This window comes from Petromyzon marinus, chromosome 2 (assembly GCF_048934315.1).
Source record: "Petromyzon marinus isolate PM22_M1 ecotype Great Lakes invasive population chromosome 2, UKy_Petmar_22M1.pri1.0, whole genome shotgun sequence".
NCBI lineage: Eukaryota > Metazoa > Chordata > Hyperoartia > Petromyzontiformes > Petromyzontidae > Petromyzon > Petromyzon marinus.
In genome coordinates, this window is record NC_133668.1 from 1,815,853 (window position 1) to 1,828,509 (window position 12,657).

At 47.6% G+C, this 12,657-nt stretch overlaps 1 long non-coding RNA gene across 1 annotated transcript; it reads left to right on the plus strand.

Moving 5' to 3' along the window:
• Positions 1–1,702: 1,702 nt before the first annotated feature.
• Positions 1,703–4,052, plus strand: LOC142925676 (uncharacterized). The gene is made up of 2 exons (XR_012942639.1): positions 1,703–2,889; positions 3,722–4,052. It is a non-coding gene; the product is annotated as an uncharacterized LOC142925676 (long non-coding RNA).
• The last annotated feature ends 8,605 nt before the right edge of the window (positions 4,053–12,657 follow it).

Below are 12,657 nucleotides of genomic sequence, written 5' to 3' on the forward strand. Positions count from 1 at the left end.
GGGAGGATCTTCCCAATGATCTCAAGGCAGCTGGGACTATAGTCACCAAGAAAACAATTGGTAACACACTACGCCGTGAAGGACTGAAATCCTGCAACGCCCGCAAGGTCCCCCTGCTCAAGAAAGCACAAATACATACCCGTCTAAAGTTTGCCAATAACCATCTGAATGATTCAGAGGACAACTGGGGAAATGTTGTGGTCAGATGAGACCAAAATGGAGCTCTTTGGCATCAACTTAACTCGCCGTGTTTGGAGGAGGAGGAATGCTGCCTATGACCCCAAGAACAGCATCCCCACCGTCAAACATGGAGGTGGAAACATTATGCTTTGGGGGTATTTTTCTGCTAAGGGGACAGGACAACTTCACCGCATCAATGGGACGATGGACGGGGCCATGTACCGTCAAATCTTGGGTGAGAACCTTCTTCTCTCAGCCAGGGCATTGAAAATGGGTCGTGAATGTGTATTCCAGCATGAGAATGACCCAAAACACACGGCCAAGGCAACAAAGGAGTGGCTCAAGAAGAATCACATTAAGGTCCTGGAGTGGCCTAGCCAGTCTCCAGACCTTAATCCCATAGAAAATCTGTGGAGGGAGCTGAAGGTTCGAGTTGTCAAACGTCAGCCTCGAAACCTTAATGACTTGGAGAAGATCTGCAAAGAGGAGTGGGACAAAATCCCTCCTGAGATGTGTGCAAACCTGGTGGCCAACTACAAGAAACGTCTGACCTCTGTGATTGCCAACAAGGGTTTTGCCACCAAGTACTAAGTCATGTTTTGCAGAGGGGTCAAATACTTATTTCCCTCATTAAAATGCAAATCAATTCATAACATTTTGACATGCGTTTTTCTGGATTTTATTGTTGTTATTCTGTCTCTCACTGTTCAAATAAACCTACCATTAAAATTATAGACTGATCATTTTTTGTCAGTGGGCAAACGTACAAAATCAGCAGGGGATCAAATACTTTTTTTCCCTCACTCTACTTATGCTTGTAAAAATTGGGGGAATGTTTGTTAATTGTGGGTGTGCAGAGGCCACGGCGAACACCAGTGACGATTTTCTGGACCGGTCCTAGGCCTCCCCTAGGTCGATTCAGCCTCAAATGAGTACCCGGTGCGATGTGTAAGCATCGCCGCTAGGGAGATAAAGGCGGCCGGGCGTGGTGTTGGCCACCCACCCCCTTCGTGTGCCGTGCCGGCCTTTATAGGTGCTCGCTAACAGCACTTGCCCCTACAGTCTGTTAAGGCTATACGGGGGATCTTTGTCTTTGTTTCAGGGGCCACAGTAAGTCAGAGGTATAATTATTTTGTTCATTCATAATTGTCCTATCTTTTTTTACGATGGAAAGCTAGCTGAAGGAAATGGCACGATGTTATACATTCTGTTAACTCGATTGACTAATTGTAATAACACTCGTTATCGTCAAAGTCAAAGGGACAAAGCGTCTCCCCACTTAAGCTAGCAAGAGATTGTGAGTATCTCCATTTGTGGCCCTGAACCAGAGGTGGGAATTCCGCATTTATATGGGTTCTAATGTCTTCATAGGACGACCACTTGTGGCTTTCCTTGCAGTGGTACTCATTGTATTGACAGAGTGGTCTTCTGACTCATCATTTTACAACTATTAGCTTTGCATTTAGCCACAGCATCACCTGATTGGATAGTTATACAGTACAGTCGTGCCATTTGTCCGGAAAAGCACCGCTGAGTGTAAACATTTTTGCAGGAGGTCCTGGCATTTGAATCTTTTGCTAATTTAGTTTGATGTTTGCATATGGATAACGTATAAATACGCGTAAAGAGAGGCCAGCAACATGTTTGTTGCACTATAATGTATTGGGCAATTCCTTTTTAATAGGCGTTCATCTCTAAGAGGAAGTTGCAATTCCCCAGCAAGGTCTGGCCCATTTGATTCAGCTGAGTTCACTCAACACCCAGCTAATCATGCCTCATTCACGAGCACAAAGGACACTTGGGCTTGTAGTGTACTTCGAGAAAATAGCTTGACATTTCGATTATTCGCGAAGATAATCTACTAATTTTACTCATGATTTAACCCTAAATGTTGAGTTAAAATTATGATTGATTACGTCCTGTGCGCCGCCCAAAATCTCATTAATAACGATGACGTTCTCAGCAAGCGATGACCGAGGCCGCTTTCCAACGTTAATGAGCCACGTGCTGCCATAGAGCACGCTCACATCGACCAATTACCTCTCTCCTTAGTAATCACACGCTTTGTAAGTGCTGTATAATTGTCCACATTCAGAGGACATAATTGTTAGTCTGTAGAATGTAAAGGAAGCAAAGGGAGCCGTGTAGCATATTCAACGTGTGTGTGTGTGTATCCTATGGGACCACACAATAAAGACCTACTTGCTGGTGACTTCACAGGGAGAGATGTTCGTTTAGACCTTTCAGGCCTTAAGCAACTAAAACCAGCACGGTTCATTTACTTTAAAAAATGTGTCCACAAAAAGAACATCTTACTCATTTGTCATATTCGAAGTTTGTAGCCAAGCTACTTAATCACAGCCTGCACAATAGACAGGGTAGTCGAGCTTAATTCCATGCTGCCAGTGTTTGAAAAACGTGCGATGATGTTGGTGATTATTTTTCTAACTTCGGTTGAAGCTTGCAGGCAATGAGCCTGCATCGATATGATGGGCAGCTGCCCTCATAGCGCTTCGCGCCATTCCAGAGCCACAGCTATCGGAGCTATGAGAGCCAAGGCATTTGGAGTCGGAGGAATGGACAAGACCAAACAGGGAAGGGCACCGGCCAGAATGGGAAACACTCGGCTCTCTTCAGTGACCCCTAAGGAGAGCGGCGTGGGAGCTTCGCCAGGCCACGTGGCTCCCAATCAACTCGTTTTCTTGTCCGGTAATTAAAAAAAAAGAATACAAATTGAAAACGTATTTGTCTAGAGCTGCTTTTGGTGTTTTCTTTTGTTGCCCTTCCCCCGCACCTCCGATTAGCACGGTTGGCTACGTACGGTGCGAAAGAAGTTAGACATGCACAGACACTTTTTCGCGTACTATTATTGTTCTCATTTACTTCCATCCTGCACTCAATTTTCCGTGTGATAAGATGAGAGAGTTGCAATTGGTTTAATACCATCCCTGCACCCACAGTTGCAATCCTTGATGCACACCCCAGGTTAAACTCATAAATGGCAACGTTTAAGCTCACGTTTAGAATGATGCATGTCCTCACTATATTACACCACATTTTTTTTATCAATTGTACACTGGCTTGCTCGTGTATTTTATTAATGCTGATAGTAAACTACACGATGTCACTCGGGGTCCTGTGTTTTTAGTTGGTGAAGAAAAACCCAAAGATTACCAACACGCGCATTGTGTCGGGGACAACAACTTAAATATTATGTGTTTTTTTTATGGTCGACTTATCAGGTTACTATATCGACACATATATCATTCTCGTGCAATAAATTAAAGCCCAATAAGGCCAGTCGCGTCAAATAACCCTTGCCTTGCATAAATCAATGTTTTAAAAACCATTATTACAGCTCATTGCACGGTCAGAAATATTAATGTTATTGTGCTTAGGTATAAAATGTCAACCGTACAAAACTAAATATTTTCCTTCCCACCACGGTTCCCATTTCCCTTGTTACGACCTCAGTCTGCACCGTGCGGCCGAACGCCGTCCACCCCCCACCCCACACGCCTCTCTGTCTCTCTGTCTCAAGGCGCGGCTCCGGCTGGAGCACGCGTACCACACACATGTCGGTGATGTGCGCGTCTTCTTCGAATGCTGGGGAGCCGGAGAAGCCCTCTCTACCAGCGTGGACGGCACCCAACGTGTTCACCTTCTGAAGCGCTCACCGTGGCGTGCGCGATGACCACCACCACCACCACGTAGCTTTTATTTCGTGTTGTGCGCGGTGCATTTAGCGCCACAGCGCGTGGATTTATAGCGTTTGTTTATTTGTGTTGCTGGTGACTTTGTGTATTTCATATCGGAATCGCCTCCAGTGCTGTTGCTGCTGGCGGCAATAAAAGTTGTTTTAAAAGTCAAAAGTATCTGTCTGCCTCTCTCTGTCTCCTGTGTGCCCTCACGCCCGGCGTCCCGCCAGCTCACCCTGGCTCACACTCGCCCGGCCCGTCTTGTCTCGACTCCGACATTTATCTTCTGTTTGTGTTCAACGCAGCTTGTTTAACCGCCGCAGCGTAGCAGTGCACAGCGACATCCAGCAGGCAGGCTCCTGCGAGTTGTGACTGCCCGCCAAGCCCTTGCGTCCGATCTGCTTCGTGCCACGGCATCGGCTGCTGTTGCTGTTCAGTAGTCTAAAATATGGCTCTAGGGTTTGGTGTTATAATTTATTTGTGTAGTTTATTGTTAAAAATTCGGTCACAGTCCCTATGATCACTGTTACATTGCATTTATGGCTTTTATTTTGGTGATTTCGAAAACGTTTTTTTGGTTTGGCCATGTTTTTGTTTATTGTAGTACGGAGTTAGACTGATGGCCTAAATCTTAGTTGTCTTGTGGTTGTCGCTGTTGTTGTTTGACTTGCATCCCACTGGGATTTTTGCACACAGCGTTGGTGTACGGTGCTATTTCAGAAATATTTTGATGTTTTTTTTCCTGGATTTTCTGTTTGCACAGTCACATAATCACTTTAAGATGTTTTCTTGTTGATGTTTTTTGTTTGTTGCGGTTGCACCCGATTCAAGAGCCGAATGGCTCACAGGGCTATACCAAATAAATGGAACTATGAACTATGAACTATGCTGCTAGTGCTGCAGTGCAGTGCCGCTAAAGATGAGGCGCTCACGTGGTCTTCAACTCACCGCTAAATGCTGACATTTTCCATTGGCACCGCAAACAACAACACAACCAGGCAGCAAATGCGAGCTCGTGGCAAGGGAGCTTGTAATCGCTTGATTTTTGGGAGCAGTACGAGGGAGGTCAAGGCTGAGGAGGGGTGAGGTCAGAGTGGATCAGCAGAGTCGAGAGCTCAGAATAAGCCCAACCCCTGACTCTCAGCTTTTCTTGGTCAAGGGCACAGGCCTCTGCGTACTCCCCAAAATCCAATTTACTGCAATCCACAACCGTGGACATTCCAAACACTGCCTGGAAAGTGCCCTTTTACCTGGGCTCCCTGGCACCACGCTGTGTTTGGAAATTTATAAACAAGTTGTCGTGATGACAGAAGCGGCCGATTAAGATGAGACGCAGCATGCTTGCTGAGCTCGGAGGAGCAACATTCCTCCTAAGAGTTCGGGGCTCAATTTCGCGAAGCCCTTTTCCGCGGCCACGGCTACGGGCGCCTCTGTTCCTCACGCGGGGTGGGTTTAAGCCAGACGCTCATTCTGTATTGTTGACTTTAATGCCCCCCCCCCCCACCCCCCGACGCGAGCCAAGACTTGCCAGCGTTTTGGCCAATTCAGCGACTCGCTGTAAAGGCCAATTCTTCTCACGAGCGATACTTTTCAAGAGTAATCCTCTTCAAACCATCAGACAGAACAGGCTATTGTCATCTCAATTTGGCATCCGTACATAACCTCATATAATAAAAACGGATTATGTTCCACGACGAAAAATCACCAAGGACACCTAATCCGCCCATATTATTGTTACTATTATCGTGTTATGAAAACACAGCAGCCGCTTGCACGCAGGTGCAAGCGGCTGCTGTGTTTGCGGGGCCTTGAGAAGCGGCCTGACATTGGCACCGGAACGCTCTCTCGCACGCCGTCTTGGCGCTTGAATAAGACGCTCGGTCAAGTGGGAAATGTACACGTCGTTGACGTTGACACGTGGTTGACGTTGAACTTCTTTCACGCCGCACGCAAGCCAACCGCGCCAATCGGACACGAGCGTGTTGCTTCGTACATTGAACAAGAAATGTGCTCCAGCAGGCAACGTCACACACGCTGGGAAATGAGTCTCAGCAAGAAATGACGGTAGATTACTTGAGGCACGGATAGTTTCCCTTAAGACACAGCAGTAGCAGCAGCACCCATGACGTGCAGTGCTAATCACGAATGTAGTTGCTGTATTATATTACTGCATCTGTTTGCACTTTTTTTTGTAAGACTTAAAAAAAAACCCACTGAATTCTCCAGCGTTATGGGTGTCAACTGAAATAAATGTAATGCACTGGGTTATTTTAAAGCGTGCCAACTACAATTCTGTCAATGTGAGTCCCTGGGTGCGGTTGTGCGTGGGGACATAACACAGCACTATCCATTTGCCAACGCATCGCGCGGCGCTTTCAGATGCGCTTCTGCGGCCGTCTGCAACGCTATTCCTTCCGAAATTAGGAATCCACTGGAGATACGCACTTTTAAATCATCATCTAGATTGAAAACTCGTTTCCTTAGAACTGCCTTTTGTGTTTAGTTCGCTGCTCTTCCTCCGCACCTACGATTATCATGGTTTACTACGTACGGTGCCAAAGAAGCTCAACGCACATACATATTGCTTGTTTTTAAATTAACTTTATGAAGAGCTCTCGTAGACGAAATGGGTTTTAGTGGCAGCTATTTAATTACCAATGCTTACTATGGTGGATCATTCACTGTAAAACTTTGCGCACAACTGTCCACACATGTTACCATGCTGTAATAATAAGGCGCTCTGCAAAGGATGGCGTTGTCCTTTGCCAATCATTGTAGAGCCTCCTGCCAAAAAAAAAGAGTATCCACCAATCGGACGGCACAATGAGCCCCCGGGATCCTGCTCCTACCCCATCACCACTCACGCGGCCGCCCATGGTGGCAGCCGGCTGCCTCGCTCGTGCGTGGAGGCGCCCTCCCCTGAAGCCCCACGCCCCCAGCGCGGTCTTCCACGGCGCGAGATGAGCGGCCAATCCGCAGGCGCACGGGATCTTGGGTTAACAAAAAAATAATGGCACGGGAAAAAAATAATAATAATAATGGCTCAACGAGACGGGACTGTATTGAAAGTTATAAGTACTGCACGAAGATTTACAAGCAATGTGCTGAGAGTTAGAAGAACTGTACCAACAGTTATATACAGGTTTGAATGAAAGAGAGGATTGACCCTAACCTATAACCATAACCCGTTTCATTGTGCCCATTTGTTCTCCGAGTTTTCACTTGTGCAATTGTTGACCTGTGCCACCTTTACCGGCCGCCCACATCACTGGGCCTGGAGATGCACGGTTGTCAAACCCCCAAGATGGATTCGAACAGTAGAAGCCCCTGATTGTGACCGATTGTAACACTTCAATCGTCAATATATGACCGCTGGTGACCGGGAGGTTGGCACTGGAAATATGAGAATGGCGTCCGCACGACAAAAGGTGGAATTTTCTGGTAAGAACATTGATGAAAAGGACGTATACATGGCACAGATGTATGGCCCATCAAGCACATTTTCAGTAATAGTAACATATATTTCACTGTGTACATTAGTTCTGATTATGAGCTAAGTATAAAAACATATATATACTCAGTTCATAAACATTAGGAGCTAATTTGGAACATGTACAGTATACTCTGCCTTAAACATTGGTGACTGATCTGTTTACTTTCACATGTACAGGCCTTAATCGCCTCTTGGACCTATGGTGGGCTCAATGAGATAAGGTCAGGCTGGCCCACTCCAAGTGGTAACGACATTTCTGTAGCAAAAACCCAAGCCATAATAAATCAGGTTACAATCGTAATAAATAAAATACTTCTATTTTTACCCTTTTCCAGAGACTCACTCTGCAGTTTTGCACGTGGGCAGATCGCTGGGAATGTGCTCTCGGTGCCACGCTAATGGCCACAGCTGCTGTGCGTTGTCTTAAGGAGGCCGCGGGTAATCACTTCCCCTGCGCATTTTCTGGAGGTAACACGGACGTGTCAGCCGTCTTCGCCACATACGCTGTCTCCCAAATCAGGCGATGTTTCACCTCTTGCTGTGTTTCTGCTTCAACGTTTTTTTGAAAGCCTCAACAACATGCAACGCAGTGCACAGTGCACTTCTAGCCCAAGCTGCCTGTATTCAAAGCGTAACAATGCTAAACACCCAGGCATATTCAGAGACAGTGTGTCTCCCGTGCTAGCGAGAGCTGGCTGGGCGGTGCCCACCTCCATTAGCATCTTTGAGCCTGTGTGTACGCTGTACATTTCGATTGCAGAGACCAGTCTTTAAGCAGCACAATGGCCGTTGACTTCCCAGAAAGTGGGGCTCACGTTTTATTGACAATGAAGGGCTGATAATGGTGATGAGTTGATCCCTGACTGGAATGTAAACTCATGACCTTCCAGTTGTGAGCCTGACCGAGTCTGCTACAGGACCGCGTCATACAAGAATTGGATTTTAGGCGTAAAATATTCCAGCTACATTTATGGCAATTTATGAAACATAAATAGATAGACTAAATAAATCAACCCATGGAGAATTCACACTCGTGTGCACGTGCCATGAATGGGTCATGGATGGTTGCAGCACTCTTGTTGGGCAATTCCGATCGTTTGAGACTCCGCAAGAGCCGCGTTCTCCATGATGCGTGTGTGCAGCAGGGCCCTGCGTTGCCTCGCTGTTATATTGTTCAACACGATTCGGAGTGGTAAAACGTTGACATGCGGCTGCATAGCAAAATGCTGTACGAATGAGAGAACAGGCACATGGAGATAACTTGAAGAAAACATTTCTTAAAGACAAACTCAAGAGTAAAATCACACCGGGTAGAGAAGGCAAGAAGACGTTCTGATAAAAAATGCAAATGAAAGCTCGAAATTGGAATTTTCTCTAAAAAAAAAAACTCATTCCTTTGGAGCTGCCTTTTGAGCTGATTTTTTTGTATTTAGTGTGTCCTCCTTGACCCGGACCTCCGATTAGCACGGTTGGCTACGTACGGTGCAAAAGAAGTCCAACATATACACACGTGCGTACAAGTCAAGAGAGAGGCAGTAATGGGTAGAGAAGACGAGGGAGGTCTTGAGTTTGGACTTGAACAGGGGGAAGGCTCTTTGGCAGTGCCAATGGCCGAACGGAGTTTCCCAGGGACAGGGGCAGCTGCAAGGGGAAGCGCGAGTGACCTCCAATCGAGCGAAGGTCAATTGGCTGACCACCGAGGCAGACTGTGAAGCTGAAGATCTTCACTCCCAACTCTTCGCACACGTCATGTTGGGGGCTGCTGGGCTGCTAAGAAACAGAAGGAAGCGTGAATTCCCGCACCCCCAGCAAGACTCCCCCCCCCCCCATCTCAACCTCCCGCTGCAGGAATGCGGGCTGCCCTTTAATTTCAGCCGCTTTTGGCGAAAACGTCTGTCCCACGAGTCACGGCTAAAGCTAAGGTGCACACCGAGGTGTGCAGAATACAACATTATAACGGCAGTTTAAGAGCAATCAAACGGAACCAACACAAAACACAATCCTCAGTGGTGGACTTCAAACATCATGTTGCTTATAAAAAGTATGGGTTTTGCTGAGTCGATAAGACATTTGTGGTCAGAAATGCGAGCCGTTCATTGCTATGTGCACAATAGCGTGAGAATGACGGCTTTTCGATTATAATGTTCCCCCCCCCCCCCCCTGGACGTGAGACTAGGCATTGTACCAATAACACAAATGGCTGACTTGCACAAATGACCTCCAAAGTACACAATGAACATTGAGCTGATTTATAGCTATGGATTTCGCAACTCGCCAAGGCAAAACAAAAACACACACAAAACACACAAAAGTCTCGTTCCTTTATTTCTTTAATTGTTGCCATAACCCAGTCCATGGGCCCTGGAGTCGGCGTTGGTATGAAGCAATAGACCACATCAGTTCCAAATCAAATGTCCACAAAACGGTGTGCTCACAACTGCACCATCGCTTCCCACTCCCGCGGTGTCCTGTACGATTACCCCCTTCCAGAGGCAGCAAATAAACAGACGTTGCCACGATTTTCTTTTGGTGAATTTGGACACCCGGGCTAATGATGGGTTTGGGATTGATGGATCCAGGCGTGGTGATGCCTCCAGCCTTTGGTCTAGAAAGGGCGATATTAGTATTTTACCCCATTATCTAGTCATTAATCATGAATTTGAGCTATTGTAACAACTGCATTTGTCATGTATTTGAACAGACACAGAGTCAGCTCATTTTGTATGTTTGTATGTTGAACTTAGACAACCGTGCTAATCGGAGGTGCGGGGGAACGACAACAAACTAAACACAAAAAAGCAGTTCTAAAGAAATTAGTTTTCATTGTATCTGATGACCAAGAGCAGTATCATAACAATGCCACCTTTGCATACACATGTAATTGGAGAATTGTAAAGCAGTCCCATGTAATTACTGTATTGGGCTATGATAATATAAAGGCACACACGTGCACGAATACCATTCATGCGATTGCCATTTGGCAGTCAATTAATTCCCAATCCTTGCCTATCTTTCTGTAAGGCTGCAGGGGGAACGAGTTATGGAAGCACTGAAATTGACCCACTGCGGTGAAGTATAATTTATTTAACGCTCAGTGAAGTGTCTTTTTTATCAAACAAAACTTGAGGGGTTGAGTTGTACAGTGGTGTAAAAGCACAGGCCAACATTAACTTGCTACTATCAGTATAGTTTAGGCAATGACTATTTCATCTCAGCTACCGCCCTCCTGTGAATTTCACTCTTATAAGGCAGTGGTAATGATGACGGCAATTATAACAAAGAAAGTTCAGTTCATTATTTCGATTCTCACTCATGACATTACCATTCCACTTGTTTTTCCCCTTCGGCCACAGGAGGTTAAGAGCAGAACGCGATGAAATGCCTTCAATGTGTGCCTCTGCATCGGTAATGATGTTATCGCAATCGAATGTGACATATTATTTTCCCAAACCCAATGTTTATAAACAGCTGTGGGCATTGTGTACCGAGCACTGTCTGTGTTGTTAAGAAAATTGGCGGAAAATTAGGGTTCTGTTTTTTTGAAGTCCTTTGAGCGGCATTCTCACATTTCCACAAGTGCGGGGGGAGGGGTGGGGCACCAAAGGGCCGCCCCACGTGGGGGGGATTGGGGGGGGGCAGCACCAAAGGGCTGTCCCACGTGGGGGGTATGGGGGGGCAGCACCAGAGGGCCGTCCCACGTGGGGATGGGATGGGGGGCAGCACCAGAGGGCTGTCCCACGTGGGGGGTATGGGGGGGCAGCACCAGAGGGCCGTGGGGGGGATGGGGGGGCAGCACCAGAGGGCCTGTCCCACGTGGGGGGCAGGGATGGGGGGCCGCACCAGAGGGCCTGTCCCACGTGGGGGGGGGGGGGGCAGCACCAGAGGGCCTGTCCCACGTGGGGGGGGGGGATGGGGGGCAGCACCAGAGGGCCTGTCCCACGTGAGGGGGGGGGGCAGCACCAGAGGGCCTGTCCCACGTGGGGGGGGGGATGGGGGGCAGCACCAGAGGGCCTGTCCCACGTGGGGGCGGTGGGGGGGGGGCAGCACCAGAGGGCCTGTCCCACGTGGGGGGATGCGGGGGCAGCACCAGAGGGCCTGTCCCACGTGGGGGGATGCGGGGGCAGCACCAGAGGGCCAGTCCCACGGTCAGGAATGAAGGCACCGGGGCTGGGGGCAGCAATTAGGCTGAGTCCCACCCATCCGGGGTTGGTGGGTTGTGGGAGAGAGCACGCACCACTCTTTAATGTGCACACAGTCTGTCGCCCTGCCAGTGACAGAGTGTACCCCCTACACATATTTCAGGGCTTCCTTCCCGACACGAGCCCGAGGCTGTAGCAGCTACATGGAAAGGTGAGGTGGGCTCAAGCTCTGGCTGGGGGTGGGAGTGGGGGAGGTGAGGCGGCTGACAATTCAAGTATTCAAACTTCGGCCATTCATTCAACTACGTTCACCACCAACCACGATGTAACCCTCCCACCTCACCCCTCCTGGGACATTTCCACAGCTAACAGGTTCCAGATTTAGAAAATTGTCTGTGTGTCCGTGTGGTGTAGCCACCATCAAGCAGTGGGTAAAAGTTGCTTTTGATGGAAAGGCCGAAAAAGATAACGTGACTACATAAATATGCTCGACGGTTCGTTTCATCTATGAAATAAAATAGCATAGAATATATAAGCCAATAACATCTTCCAGACGAATCTTTTCACAATGGCAATAGGCTACGTAAGGGAAACGTTGGACTGCATTCAGAGCCACTCAGGGCCACATTCTTAGTTGTGGCTTGGCCTCTAAAACTCGGGCTCAGTTTAGGCTTGAGCCGCTTAATTGCATTCAAGGGAATAAAATAATAAATTGATAAAATAAAATAACACAATAATATTCTCACGACGTTTCGGCCACAACACAAGCGGCCTTCATCAGGTGAAGGGACGAGACTGTCTGGTAGGACAGCGCTGGAGTGAAAGAGCCACGTTCAGATCACGGCCTTTAAGCTTAGAGTCGCGACTCTAAGGTAGGACAGCGCTGGAGTGAAAGAGCCACGTTCAGATCACGGCCTTTAAGCTTAGAGTCGCGACTCTAAGCTTAAAGGCCGTGAAAGGCCGTGATCTGAGTGATCTGAGTCGCGACTCTAAGCTTAAAGGCCGTGATCTGAACGTGGCTCTTTCACTCCAGCGCTGTCCTACCAGACAGTCTCGTCCCTTCACCTGATGAAGGCCGCTTGTGTTGTGGCCGAAACGTCGTGAGAATATTATTGTGTTATTTTATTTTATCAATTTATTATTTTAT